Consider the following 12,411-nt stretch of genomic DNA (forward strand, 5'->3'; position numbering starts at 1 on the left):
CACTCGCCACAAATAGATAATAAAGCATGAAAAAAAGTGTGGAGAAGAACCACGTCTGACTGCATAGCATTATACCTCCTATAATATAACAAGTCAATTGAAAAGTCCACGGTCTGACATATAGATGGCCCTAATAGAATTAAATGCATATGTTTTTTAGTTAGCCCTTACCCTGTATAAATGCGTGTATAAATTTGACAGCTGTTGGATCATTAGTCTGTGAGTTATAGCATTTTGAGGGAAGCAACTTTTGTTATTGTGAAAAAAATTGATAAAAAGGAATTTTGCGTGTTGATAAAATATTGGTTTTTGAAAGGAAAAAATACAGTTGAAGCAAAAACTTTGCTTGATGCCGAGTTTTCGGACACTGCCCCAGGAAAATCAACCATCAAGAATTGGTATGCTAAGTTTAGACGTGGTGAAATGAGCACCGAAGGCGGTAAACGCAGTGGACGCCCAAAAGAGATTGTTACCGACGAAAACATTTTAAAAAATCCACAAAATGATCTTGAATGACCGTAAATTGAAATTGAATGAAATAGCAGACACTCTAAAGATATTAACTGAACGTGTACATAATATCATTCACGAATATTTGGGTATGAGAAAGCTCTGTGCAAAGTGGGTGCCGCGGGAGCTCACTTTTGACCAAGAACAACCACGAGTTGATGATTCGAAGCAGTGTTTGAAGATGATCAAGCGTAATAATCCCGAGTTTTTGCGTCGATATGTGACAATGGATGAAACATGGCCCATCATTTCACTTCGAAACCTACTTTCGACTACCTTGAAAAAGAAATGACCATGAACAGCGACTATTACATAGCGTTATTGGACCGTTTGAAGAACGAAATCGCCGAAAAACCACCGCATTTGAAGAAAAAGAAAATGTTGTTTCACCCAGACAATGCACCGTGTCACAAGTCAATGAATTGGGCTTCGAATTGCTTCCTCATCCACCGTATTTTCCAGATCTGGCGACTATTTCCTGTTCTCAGATTTCAAAACAATGATCGCTGGGAAGAAATTTTCGTCGAATGAAGAAGCCGAAACTGAGGCCTATTTTGAAGCAAAGGACAAATCGTACTACAAAAATGGTATCGAAAAGTTGGAGGGTCTCTATAATCAGTGTATCACCCTTGAAGGAAATTACGTTGAATCAATAAAAAAGTAATTTTGCCAAAAAGATGCGTTTTACTATAGTAGGCCGGGGACTTTTCAATTGATATGTTATGTTATAACGCGGAGCTTAGGCAAGCCATAGTGGCATATCTGTACTGAATGATAGTTATTTGGTAAATAATCCAAAGCATCCCTAAATGATATTAGAGATCTACTTCTCGGGGTTATCACGCCTCTCACTATCACATGTATTCAACTTCTAATATAATTCTATTCTAAATCTATTCTTGGGTATTTTGCAGACTCTCACTGCAGGATGCAAAACTTGACGTGATCCTGATTACATCTATACTATCTATGGTCTACTTATACATTTCACAAGAATGGTGGCACCAAATACATTGTGTAAACCGACAAGTGAAAAAACCTTACATACAATTAGTAAATTAATTTTTGAAATTAATTGTTTGGGAAAACAGAATGACGGTTACATATAAAATGATATTTTTTAAATAAATAAATTTTAGAATCTGATAATATCAATAATAACCCATATACATTATTTTGATTCTATTATATATTATAATAAGAATAAGAATGTATTCATTCTTAACTATTTAACTGATTAAAATATTTTACCCAAATATGTCAAGGCATTTCTTTTACAATATTTAGTTATTGCTATAATATATTCACTTTTTTAATAATTTCATTACTTCTTGTATTATGTTTATTTGTTATGACTATTAAGTTTTTGCTGTAATTTATTCTTAGGTAATTTATTATCTAAATTGTTAACTATACCAATTTAAACGGTTGCCTGCCAATATGAGCAAATATAAGCCGCTCTAAAATTAATATTTTGCATTTATTTTAGAGTAAATGACATGATTGCTAATTTTTCATCTTTATTTTGCTAGAAATTGTAACTCAAAACTATTCAATAATTATAATTTATTCCGCTTCCCGACCTATCACAACTACCACAATATGTAGCGAGCCCTAGTTTTGTTCTAATCTCTCATCCCACCTAATAATTTTTAGGTTCACATCATTACATTTCTGAAGTAAAACGTTGAGTCTAGAACTGTATATGTGTCAACGACCTTAAACATAAATGAGAATTTATTTTAATAATTATGTATTTGGGTATCGATATACACTTTCAAAATTAAGTAATTTGGAGTGTATTTCGTAAATAATTATTTATAACAATTCATAGTAGAAAAACGAAAATATACCGACAACAGAGCAGTGTTGCCTGTCAGACGCTTTACAAAAAATTGAATTGAATTGAATTGAATTGAAAAATTGAACGATTTGTTTTTAATAATTAATTAAATTATATTCAATAGTAATTCTAATTATCTTATAGTGATTACTGGACCTTCTTTGCATTTATAATATTTATTCATCGATATAATAAAAAGGAGTGCTTTACTTTTAACATTTTAATGCGTATAAGTAAAAGTTATCGAGATGTAAAAGGTAACTTGTGTTCTCTCGGTTTTCTACGCATAAGAAAGGGTCAATGATGCCGAGAAACTAGTGAAAGTGCAGTATTCTGGATTTTTATTTTCATTTAGGGACCAGAAACCAATCTCTGTGCTCCGTTACGCACGTTATTACGCACGACAAGCTTAATAAGTTGTAATGTATAATAATTAGGACGCGTTTTATTCGGATATGTTAGCGTGCCACTACTGTGCTAACTGCGATTTCACTCTTAGGTTAAATAAATATTGTTTTATGACCGGTTTATAATTCGTAATTAAAATATTATATAATGCGAGAGATTGTAGAAACGACTAATTGTTTTCCATTTTTCTAAGTAAACAAAACTTTCTTACTTCAACATTATATTTAAAAATCGGTTGCTTTTCTCAATCAAAATCACAAAAAATAAAAGCAATTTAACGAACTTTTTAATTAATAACATCTTACATTAGATATGCTTAGTACAATATTAATTCACAAATTAATTTATTACTGCTGTTCTGTTGTACTTGCATCAATAAATAAGCGATTAGGGGATAAATACATCAGTATGTATTTCCCAAAGGTTAAACCGATTTGCACATTTTTTTCTTACCCAAACAGCTGAAATCAAAAATTTAAAATTCGGTAATTTTATATGAAAATCGTCACTTCAACTTTTAAAATATGGTGATGGTGACGGATCTGTCTTCTAACTGACGTACTATACAAATTGTCAGTCTTTCATCCGCCATTTCGAATTACTTTTAATAGATGGCGTTCGTGGCGGACCTATGTAGGAATATTCATTTGTTGCTTGTATTGTTGACTTTGTTCGAATACTTACTACTACGAGTATTTTATGAAAGGAACTTGTACGGAAACAGAAAACACTAATTTATTTAAAATTTGTTTATTTCGATGTTAAAGACTACATGTAGTCGACGAGAGGATGGACAGGATATTAGGTTAAGTCAAGATTAAAAGAAAGTATTACAGAAATTAATGACATAGTAAAAAGGAAAGATTGTCTGACATTTTTTCGTAAAAAAATTATGGATTTAAGATGAATTTTAGTACACTTCTCGATCATTTATTTTGATATATCATTTATATTTACCTATATTGACCCAAGTAGTAGTCGACACAAGCAGAAATTTTAATGTGACTGGAGAACTTAGTTTTAGGTTTTCAAGCTAACAAATTTGATTCACTATGAAAATATTTCCTTGTCATTTTATAGTATCCATTAGAACACCGAAGAGAAAAGATATTAAATACATTGAAATAATATTAAATATTAAACATAATTAAATGAAGTAGAATTATTTTTATATTCTATTCTGTGGTTCTCATGTTCTGTGGATCTGTAAAAAGGAATGGAATAATGACACCCAAATATTTTATCGTATTTTAATAATACGTTAATTGCTATTTTTAAATAACATACTGTAATAAATATAGATGATATAATAAAACTTAAAATCTAAATTCTAAAGATGTATAATAAACATAAATACCAATCAAAAGCTAAATATCTACCTAATCATAGAAAAAACTAATCCATGATATAACAAGAATGATCGCACAATAACTACCCGAGTATTTTTAAACAAAATAAAAGTTTCATTTATTATTGAACGGAAATATTTTTAATCACTAGTCAAAAATATAATCATGTTCAGCTTTTCTCCCATTTCTTCGATGGTTAATATTTTTTTCATAATTTCAAAAAACTCGTTCCGAGGGGACAGATGTTGCGGGTATAGCAGAATATTTTAAATATAACTGATATAATTCAGGTAATATCATTTTATGAGCTTGCCAAAAGTCCTAAAAGCCCAATAAATGACATTTCAAAGTACTGCTTAATTTGTAAAGTTGTTGTAGTACCTGGTGTAATTATTTCTTTCAGTCTAGCTGGTTTTTTTTCAAAATATATTCAGATCTAATACTTTCGTCGTCAGTAGTACCCTGCGACATTCCTGCATGCGTTTGCCTTAATTTGGTTATTCATTTTTTTATTTTATTAAGAATAGTTGGTTTAATTGGAATAGTCGGAAACTTTGTCGTAGGCTAGGAAAACATCTCGTCTATAGAAACTTCACAGCATATATCTTTTTATTATAAACCTAACACTCAGCAGTATGTTCTCAATAAGTTTCGACACAATTACTCATAAAGAAATAGACCTGCATGATTTAACAACATTCAGTTGTTTACCACACTTTGGTAGCAATTTCTATAGCGATTAGATCGAATTTCGGAATTATCCTTGGATTCAGATTTATTCTGAACGCTTGGCTTAGTTATTTTCAGTTAACCGATCGAACTTTTCATGTAGTTAGTGTTAGTTATGGCGTAATTAATTGATAATATATATTTAACCAGATCCTTAGTAAAGATGTCTGCTATTTGTCTATCGCCAATGGCCCATTGTTGTATAAAATATGTGTAAAATCATGTGTATAACTACTTTAGTATTTTTATGTGCTGTTCTTTGGATTCAGTTTGGTCAACTTCTTTTTCAAATTGCTTTGTTGATTTGAGACTGGTTTTTACGTCGACCTTTACTTATTTGGTAATTGGCTTTCCTAATTGGTAATTTTGTTTGTAACTTACTTTTTCTATTATATTTTCACTTAAGGTTAACACAAAGGCTGATTGGCAAGATTCAAGGATATTCTCTTCAATTTCGATAAAGCTGGGAGACACTTTTCTTGTAATAAAACCCTTTGTTTTGATCACTTATATCAGTTCCTTACCTTAAGTTGTTACTCGGGATTCACAGTCTATATATTTATAATTGAAGTTTCTAGCAAAAATAAATATTTCTCCCAAGCAATTAAGTGTGGTTAAGTATCAAAATGTTTACGTTACAAGCAATAGTTTACATCAAAATAAGAATATTAGATCGCCAGTATAGATTGGACCACCGTGATCTAATATTTGGCCCTCCTTTCTTTCTTAACTAACAAAAACCCTTTTAATAATGAAAAAGTATTTTTCCAACCCCACAAACCGAAACTGGCCCAGTTTAGAGAATTACTATTAACGGATGTCTGCACTACTCTCTTTAGAATGTATTTAATTAACAAACTTATAAAACAAGACAGAGAAATGATCCCTTTGCCACCTTTAACTCAAAACATGTTTTCTAGTTTTGATAAACATTCAAAATTAAATGTTACTGTTTTAATATCAAATGATTAACATTAATAGCTATTAATGATAATTACGTTTTTAATTCATGTTTTTAACAATTTTTTGTAATTCTTTCACTGATATTTAAATTCGAATGTAGTCAATTAAAAATAACTTGATGCTAAGCAATTATCATATTTTAATTAAAAATCTGCTAAAGCTAATTATACTAATGTGTAACACAAATGCAATATGAACAGGTTTTACTGGCCATAAGTATACAATGTTATATTTTGATGCATTTTATTCTACTGACATTATCTTCAAAATACGCAAGTTATGTTCCGTCAAAATAACAGCGTTACAATATACTTTTTTAAGTTTGTCAGTTGTTGAGTTGAATTTGAATATTGAAACTTTGCGGCATGCATTACTTTTCTTAGCCTTAACTAAACCGCTGAAAGTACAGCTGGTAATAGCTTAGGATACGCATGCTCCAACCATAAGAATATATTAAAAATAGTTTCGACAATTAAAATGTGTTACCTAATAGGCCTAATACCTAATTTCATAATTTCAATAGCTATTAAAAATAGAAAAGTTGAATGTGGACCGAGTAGCATTTTGTAAACGGTTACAAGCGATGAGAAAAGTGTTGAAGCCCACCTGTTGATAAATAAACTATCAATTTAAACTGTGCATTGATAGAAAAACGTCCACTATATGCTGAAAGACATAATAAGGTGATTTTGCAGCATGACAACAAGCTGTCTCGTACAACAAAACCAAGAATTGTTAAACTCACTAGGATAGGAAGTTTTATCACAATCGCAGAAGTCCGTAGGCCTGACTTCATTCGCCTACCGCCTTTTCGCATTGGAGCACGTTCTTGTAGTGTAGCCGATTTCAAAGAAGTTAAAAAATTACTCAATAAAATATTTAACCCAAAGAAGAAAGTATTCTTTTGGAGTACATCTATAAGTTGTCTACAAAACAAACAAAATGTTTGGAAACAAATAACGGATACCTTTAAATCAATAAATTTTAAATATTCATGGCAAATTTTTTTTTTGCCAAAAAAAATTAAAAGGAATTTCTGACACACCTGAAAAGCCTTAATGCAATAGTAGAACATAATACAACGATTATCTATGCATATTAATATACTATCTTTATTATACGTAATATTATTGTTATATTAGATGTCTACAATAGAAGATAAGCTTTTAAGTATTTGGCCTTGCTAGAACATTTTAATAATTGCTGTATGATATGAAATAACAGTAATACAATGTAACATTTAACAATGTAGCCATTTTCTTATCGTAAATGTAATTCTCTCTTTTAATGTATAGCAAAATTGATAACAAGATTATAAATTTAATATCACATTATATAATAAATTAGCAAATGAACTATCTGTATTAAATATACTATACATCTAGCTTTTGTCAATGAACAAAATGTTGCTTTATAGATTAGATAACCTATTAGCTCGTTAATACTACAATAAATTTTACTTCTTAAGATTGCTATTAATCCAAAAATGCTCATCATCTTATATATTTTAGTAACAGGTCCCCGGTCTACCATAGTAAAACAATCTTTTTTGGCAAAATTAGTTTTTTTATTCAACATAATTCCTTTCAAGGATGATACACTGATTATAGCGACCCTCCAAATTTTCGATACCATTTTTTGAAGTACGATTTGTCCTTTGTTTCAAAATAGGCCTCAGTTTCGGCGATCACCTCTTCATTGAACGAAAATTTCTTCCGAACGAGCATTCTTTTGAGATCTAAAAACAGGAAATAGTCGCTGGGGACTAGAGCTGGAGAATACGGTGGATGAGGAAGCACTTCGAAGCCCAATTCATGGATTTTTGCCATTGTTTTCACTGACTTGTGACACGGTGCATTGTCTTGGTGAAGTAGCACTTTCTTTTTCTTCAAATGCGGCCGTTTTTCGGTGATTTCGTTCTTCAAACGATCCAATAACGCCATGTAATAGTCGCTGTTGATGGTCCTTCCTTTTTTAAGGTAGTCAATGAAAATTATTCGATGGAGATCCCAAAATACAGATGCCATAACCTTCCTCTCAGATGACTGTCGATTGGACCTCGAAGTGAAATGATGGGCCATGTTTCATTCGCTGTCACGTATTGACGCATTACTCGGCATTATTACGCTTGATAATCTTCAAACACTGCTCCGAATCATCAACTCGTCGTTCTTAATCAAAAGTGAGCTCGCGCGGCACCCACATTGCACAGAGCTTTCTCATACCCAAATATTCGTGAATGATATGGTGTACACGTTCAGTTGATATCTTTAAATCATTTTGTGGATTTTTTAAATGTTTTCGTCTGTAACAACCCCTTTTTGGCGTCCAATGCGTTCACCGTCTTCGGTGCGCATCTCACCACGTCTAAACTTAGCATACCAATCCTTGATGGTTGATTTTCCTATGTGTCAGGCCGGGGACTTTTCAATTTACCTGTTGCAGACTGGATGTCATGTCATAATATTTACTAAATAAGATACCTGCAATAATTTCATTTTAGCACCGTTGAAATTTTTAATACATTTTTTATCGAGATGTATATTAAGATTAATGTCACTTATCATTTTAATAGGAATAACAGGAGTAAATCATAATAATTTAAAATCCTATCTTAATAGAGCAAGGTTAAGACGTCGAGCCTGCGGTATATGAAATCTGACATATTAAAAGAGACAGGTCTGTAATAAAAATAGAAGTTGAGAAGCTCGACTCGATAATCAAGTATCTTTGATTTAGGCCAAGTTGATAGTATTTTCCGACTAACCAATACAGTTACTTGATTCTGATCTGCTCTGTTTTTTATATAATATGATGCATCTAATTTAACCTTCCTACCTTCAATATGGATGCTGAAGTATTTAGTTGATTCTACTTGAGAAATTGGGCATTCGTCAAGCGATATAATATTGTTTTGTCATTTCGCCGCATTTCAAAATTAACATGGATCGATTTGTAGCTATTAAACTGTATATTACAGTTTCTAGTCCATTTGTAGATTTTGTACTGCATTAGACTGCAACTTGTACAGTCTTAGGCAGAGATATATATGTTGCCATAACAAATGTGTCGTGAGTGAATATCCCAAGAACTGTTTCTTTTGTTGTTGGGATATTAGCAGTGTTGAGCAAATACAGGTGTTACTCTATGCACTTGGTCGATTGTTGAGTGGCGATTTTGAAATGCGGACTAAAAATCTGGTACTTTTATAAATCGCTTAATACGTCTTCACAGAATGTTCTCGAATAATTTTGATATCACAGATATTGACATGTAAGATCCGACTTATTTTGACGGTTTATCAGATATTTTAGGATTATTTTATTATGATTATTTCAACCACCTTAATATATTTCGGAACATGCTTCAGTCTCAAAAAGTTATCAACTTGATGATTGCTTTGCTTTGCATTGCATTGCTTGATCGTGGTAGCTCTTCCAATAACCCAGGTGAAATATCATCACTTCCAAGAATCTTTTTAAGATTATTTTTTGATGCTGTTATCAATTTCCGCAAGAGGTAAAAATGTATTGAAGATGCTTTATTAATCGGTTGGAATACGTTAGCCAAATCTTTTCTTCTTCGAACTTCTTCTAACACAGCTTCTTCGAGTTGCTTTCAATAGCGAGTGTTTTTCGAAGCTGTTTATATTCTTTAATAAATTGATTCATCTGATTACCCATTCTATTAAACATTGTTTCGAGTACGGCAATACTGGTTCTGTGTCATTCTCTTCTAGCTTTACGTCTTTCTTTTATGAATTTCCTAATTTGGAAAGGTTAATTTACCTCATATTCCGATTTTTCTCTTGTTTATTGCTCAAGATCGTCTAAAGTTCTGAGTCTTAAGTTTAAACTTACATGTTTCTGCAATGTTAGTGTGTAAGCTTGTCCCAGTTAGTAAATTTGTTAGTAGAAACAAAGTAAGTTTTTTTAGGATTGTGGCGTCCAGTGTTAGTAATACTGGATTGTGATCAGATGTTAGTTCGCAAAAGCTTTCGACTTTTTTTAAATTGATGAGATGCCTTTCGAAATGTAAAAATCCAGTGGGCCTAGCACCTTATTATTGTCGGTGGGCTTACAATTTGTAATATTAATTATTCTGAGTAATTCATTTCCTTTTCCATGTATTATTAATCTAAGCTGTGCCTTTAACACTAAAGTCCGCTCCAATAATAAACCTTTTTGACATTGTTGAATTTTGCAAATAAATGTCTGTATTGTTTGTGTCTTGGTGGACAGTATATATCGCCAATGTCTATTTCAACGCCGCTCTTTTCAATGCTAACTATTATAGTTTGTATTTCTTCTTTGTCTTATTGGAAGTGCTGCATATTTTCTTTTATAATTAGAGCTGTTGCTCTTCGTATACGTATAGAGTTGTTCCACTTCGTATACTCGAACTGTTGGCATCATGACGACGTTTTTTTTTGAAAAAATCTCTTCAATATAAGATCTATGTAATTTCTTGTCAGAAATAGTTCTAGTTACCGGGCCCATTGACTGAGTCCATTTATGTTCCATATTATAATACTTAAGAACGAATTAATCATTAAAAAAAGCAGATGGGAGTGAAAAAATCTTACACTATTTCCAACTATCCCCAAAAAAGCAAAAATTAAAAAAATATTAACAAAAAGCAAACATAAATAATACGAATGAAAACTAATGACACAGTTGTATCGTAGCGACTGTAAAATGCTTTAGGTAGGTCATTTAGTCAGAAAATTGGCGTAATATATACGTATGTATTTGTATATACAACATATACAATGTATTGGTCAAAATACTGACGTCGCAGATCCACTTTTCATCGTCATTTACCATATGCCACACAAAAATATATTTGTTAATGACCAGCAATGAAACCGCGATGTTGAAATGATTAGAAAGCATTGTCAGTCAATTTGTCTGGTAACCATTTTCTTTCCTATTAGATTTTCCTCATCGTATATAAATATCTCGGAATAGTTGACTCATCGCACTGCTAAGTTGTCTGAAAGTTCTTTGAAAATTTAATCTGAATTTTCATCCAATAATTGCAAGATAAATTAAGAGAATTTAAGATAAATTGCATTGCAATTATTTAATGTAGTAAATCAATTTAAATGAGAAAATACTATCCTAACAAAGATACTCTAAATAAAACATTTTTCATCATTAATAAATATTTTATGCCACAAGGTTTTTCTTTGTGTGTAAACAACTATTACTACTAATTATAACAAAGACATTTATAATGCGTTAAAAATTACATTTTACGCTAGAACTGTTTTGTTACTAGGTGGTTCAAGTTTATTAGTCATATATGCTCATTTTTATAATTATCTCATTTCATTTGTTACATATGTACGTAAGTATATTTCTCATAATTTATTACAAGACTGTCAGTTCAATGAAAAGGGTCAAAAATTGTCGATAACTTCACGACATTTACTTTATCTTTAATACACAGAATAATGAAAATGTTATGACCAATTACATCATTTGATTTAATTAATTACGAATCAATAAATGTTACAATGTATTGGCGACTAGGAGTTATATTATCTAAATATATCGATTATATTGAAAAGACATTCAATTATAATGTATGTAATGGGACTGATATTATATAAATTAGTTTGTTCTGTTATTCAATACAATCAAAATAATCTCATTACAATTCGATTATTTAAAACGATTATAAGGATTATTCCCAACACTAATCTAAATATATACAATTCGAGGTTTTATCTTTTATTTGAAGTTTAAATCTGAATATACTGCCTTTTATTTGTACACATTAAATATTCGTTAATTTAATAAAATTGTCCGTCTTTTAATAATACATATTTTTGCAAAAGTCTAGTTAACTCACTTATACAAGATCCCCTGTAAATATAGAAAAATGTACGTGGGAGAAACTGTGAAAATGATAAGTGGACGAATAAAAAGACGGTTTGTGATATATAAACCGTAGAGTAATAGGTATCTCTAGAGAAACGTTTCGCACCATTCAATATGTAAATGGTACTATATGAGCTTTACATCTCTATTATAGGCACCTGTAAGGAAAAGAAATTGTTGTGAAGCCATTTAATTGGTTTTTAAACAGAATTTGCAAGGTACGCACGTCACGTCACAGCATTCGATAGCGATAACGTCACCAACCCTGGCGTCACATTTTTCAAAGACAAATACGAACAAAATCTTACTGCACTTTAGTTTCTTTAATGCCTTTAATTTAATAAACTCTATTAAAATTTTGTACCGAAAACATCTTTCCCTAGTAAAATGTTCCTTCTTTAGCCCAAAATTATATCATACGTCTTATCATTCATCATATGAAAACCGTTTGCATTATACAACAAAACAGTCTAAAATTTATATTCAAAAATATATATTTGTTAAAATTATATTATTGAAAACAGAATTAATTTGATTTTTTTAATAAATAATAGGTTAAAAAATGCAAATTGTGTTGGTTAAGTAGCAACATATAGATTTAAATATTCAGTCAAAATATATTTCTTTAAATAAATAAATATAAAATTTAAAAATAAAACCGTTAAAAATTGATGCAGCTTTAATACGCATCTTTTTAAAGGGCAATACAATTTGATACTAT

General features: G+C 30.8%; 1 protein-coding gene across 2 annotated transcripts in view; it reads left to right on the forward strand.

Moving 5' to 3' along the window:
- LOC143194442 (ATP-binding cassette subfamily G member 4) overlaps nt 1-12,411 on the forward strand; it is an 88,325-nt gene that overhangs the window by 15,712 nt on the left and 60,202 nt on the right. The window lies entirely within an intron of this gene.

The sequence above is a fragment of the Rhynchophorus ferrugineus genome, unplaced genomic scaffold (genome assembly GCF_030347505.1).
Source record: "Rhynchophorus ferrugineus isolate W39M unplaced genomic scaffold, kcgeb_rfMv2 rfM3, whole genome shotgun sequence".
Lineage (NCBI taxonomy): Eukaryota > Metazoa > Arthropoda > Insecta > Coleoptera > Curculionidae > Rhynchophorus > Rhynchophorus ferrugineus.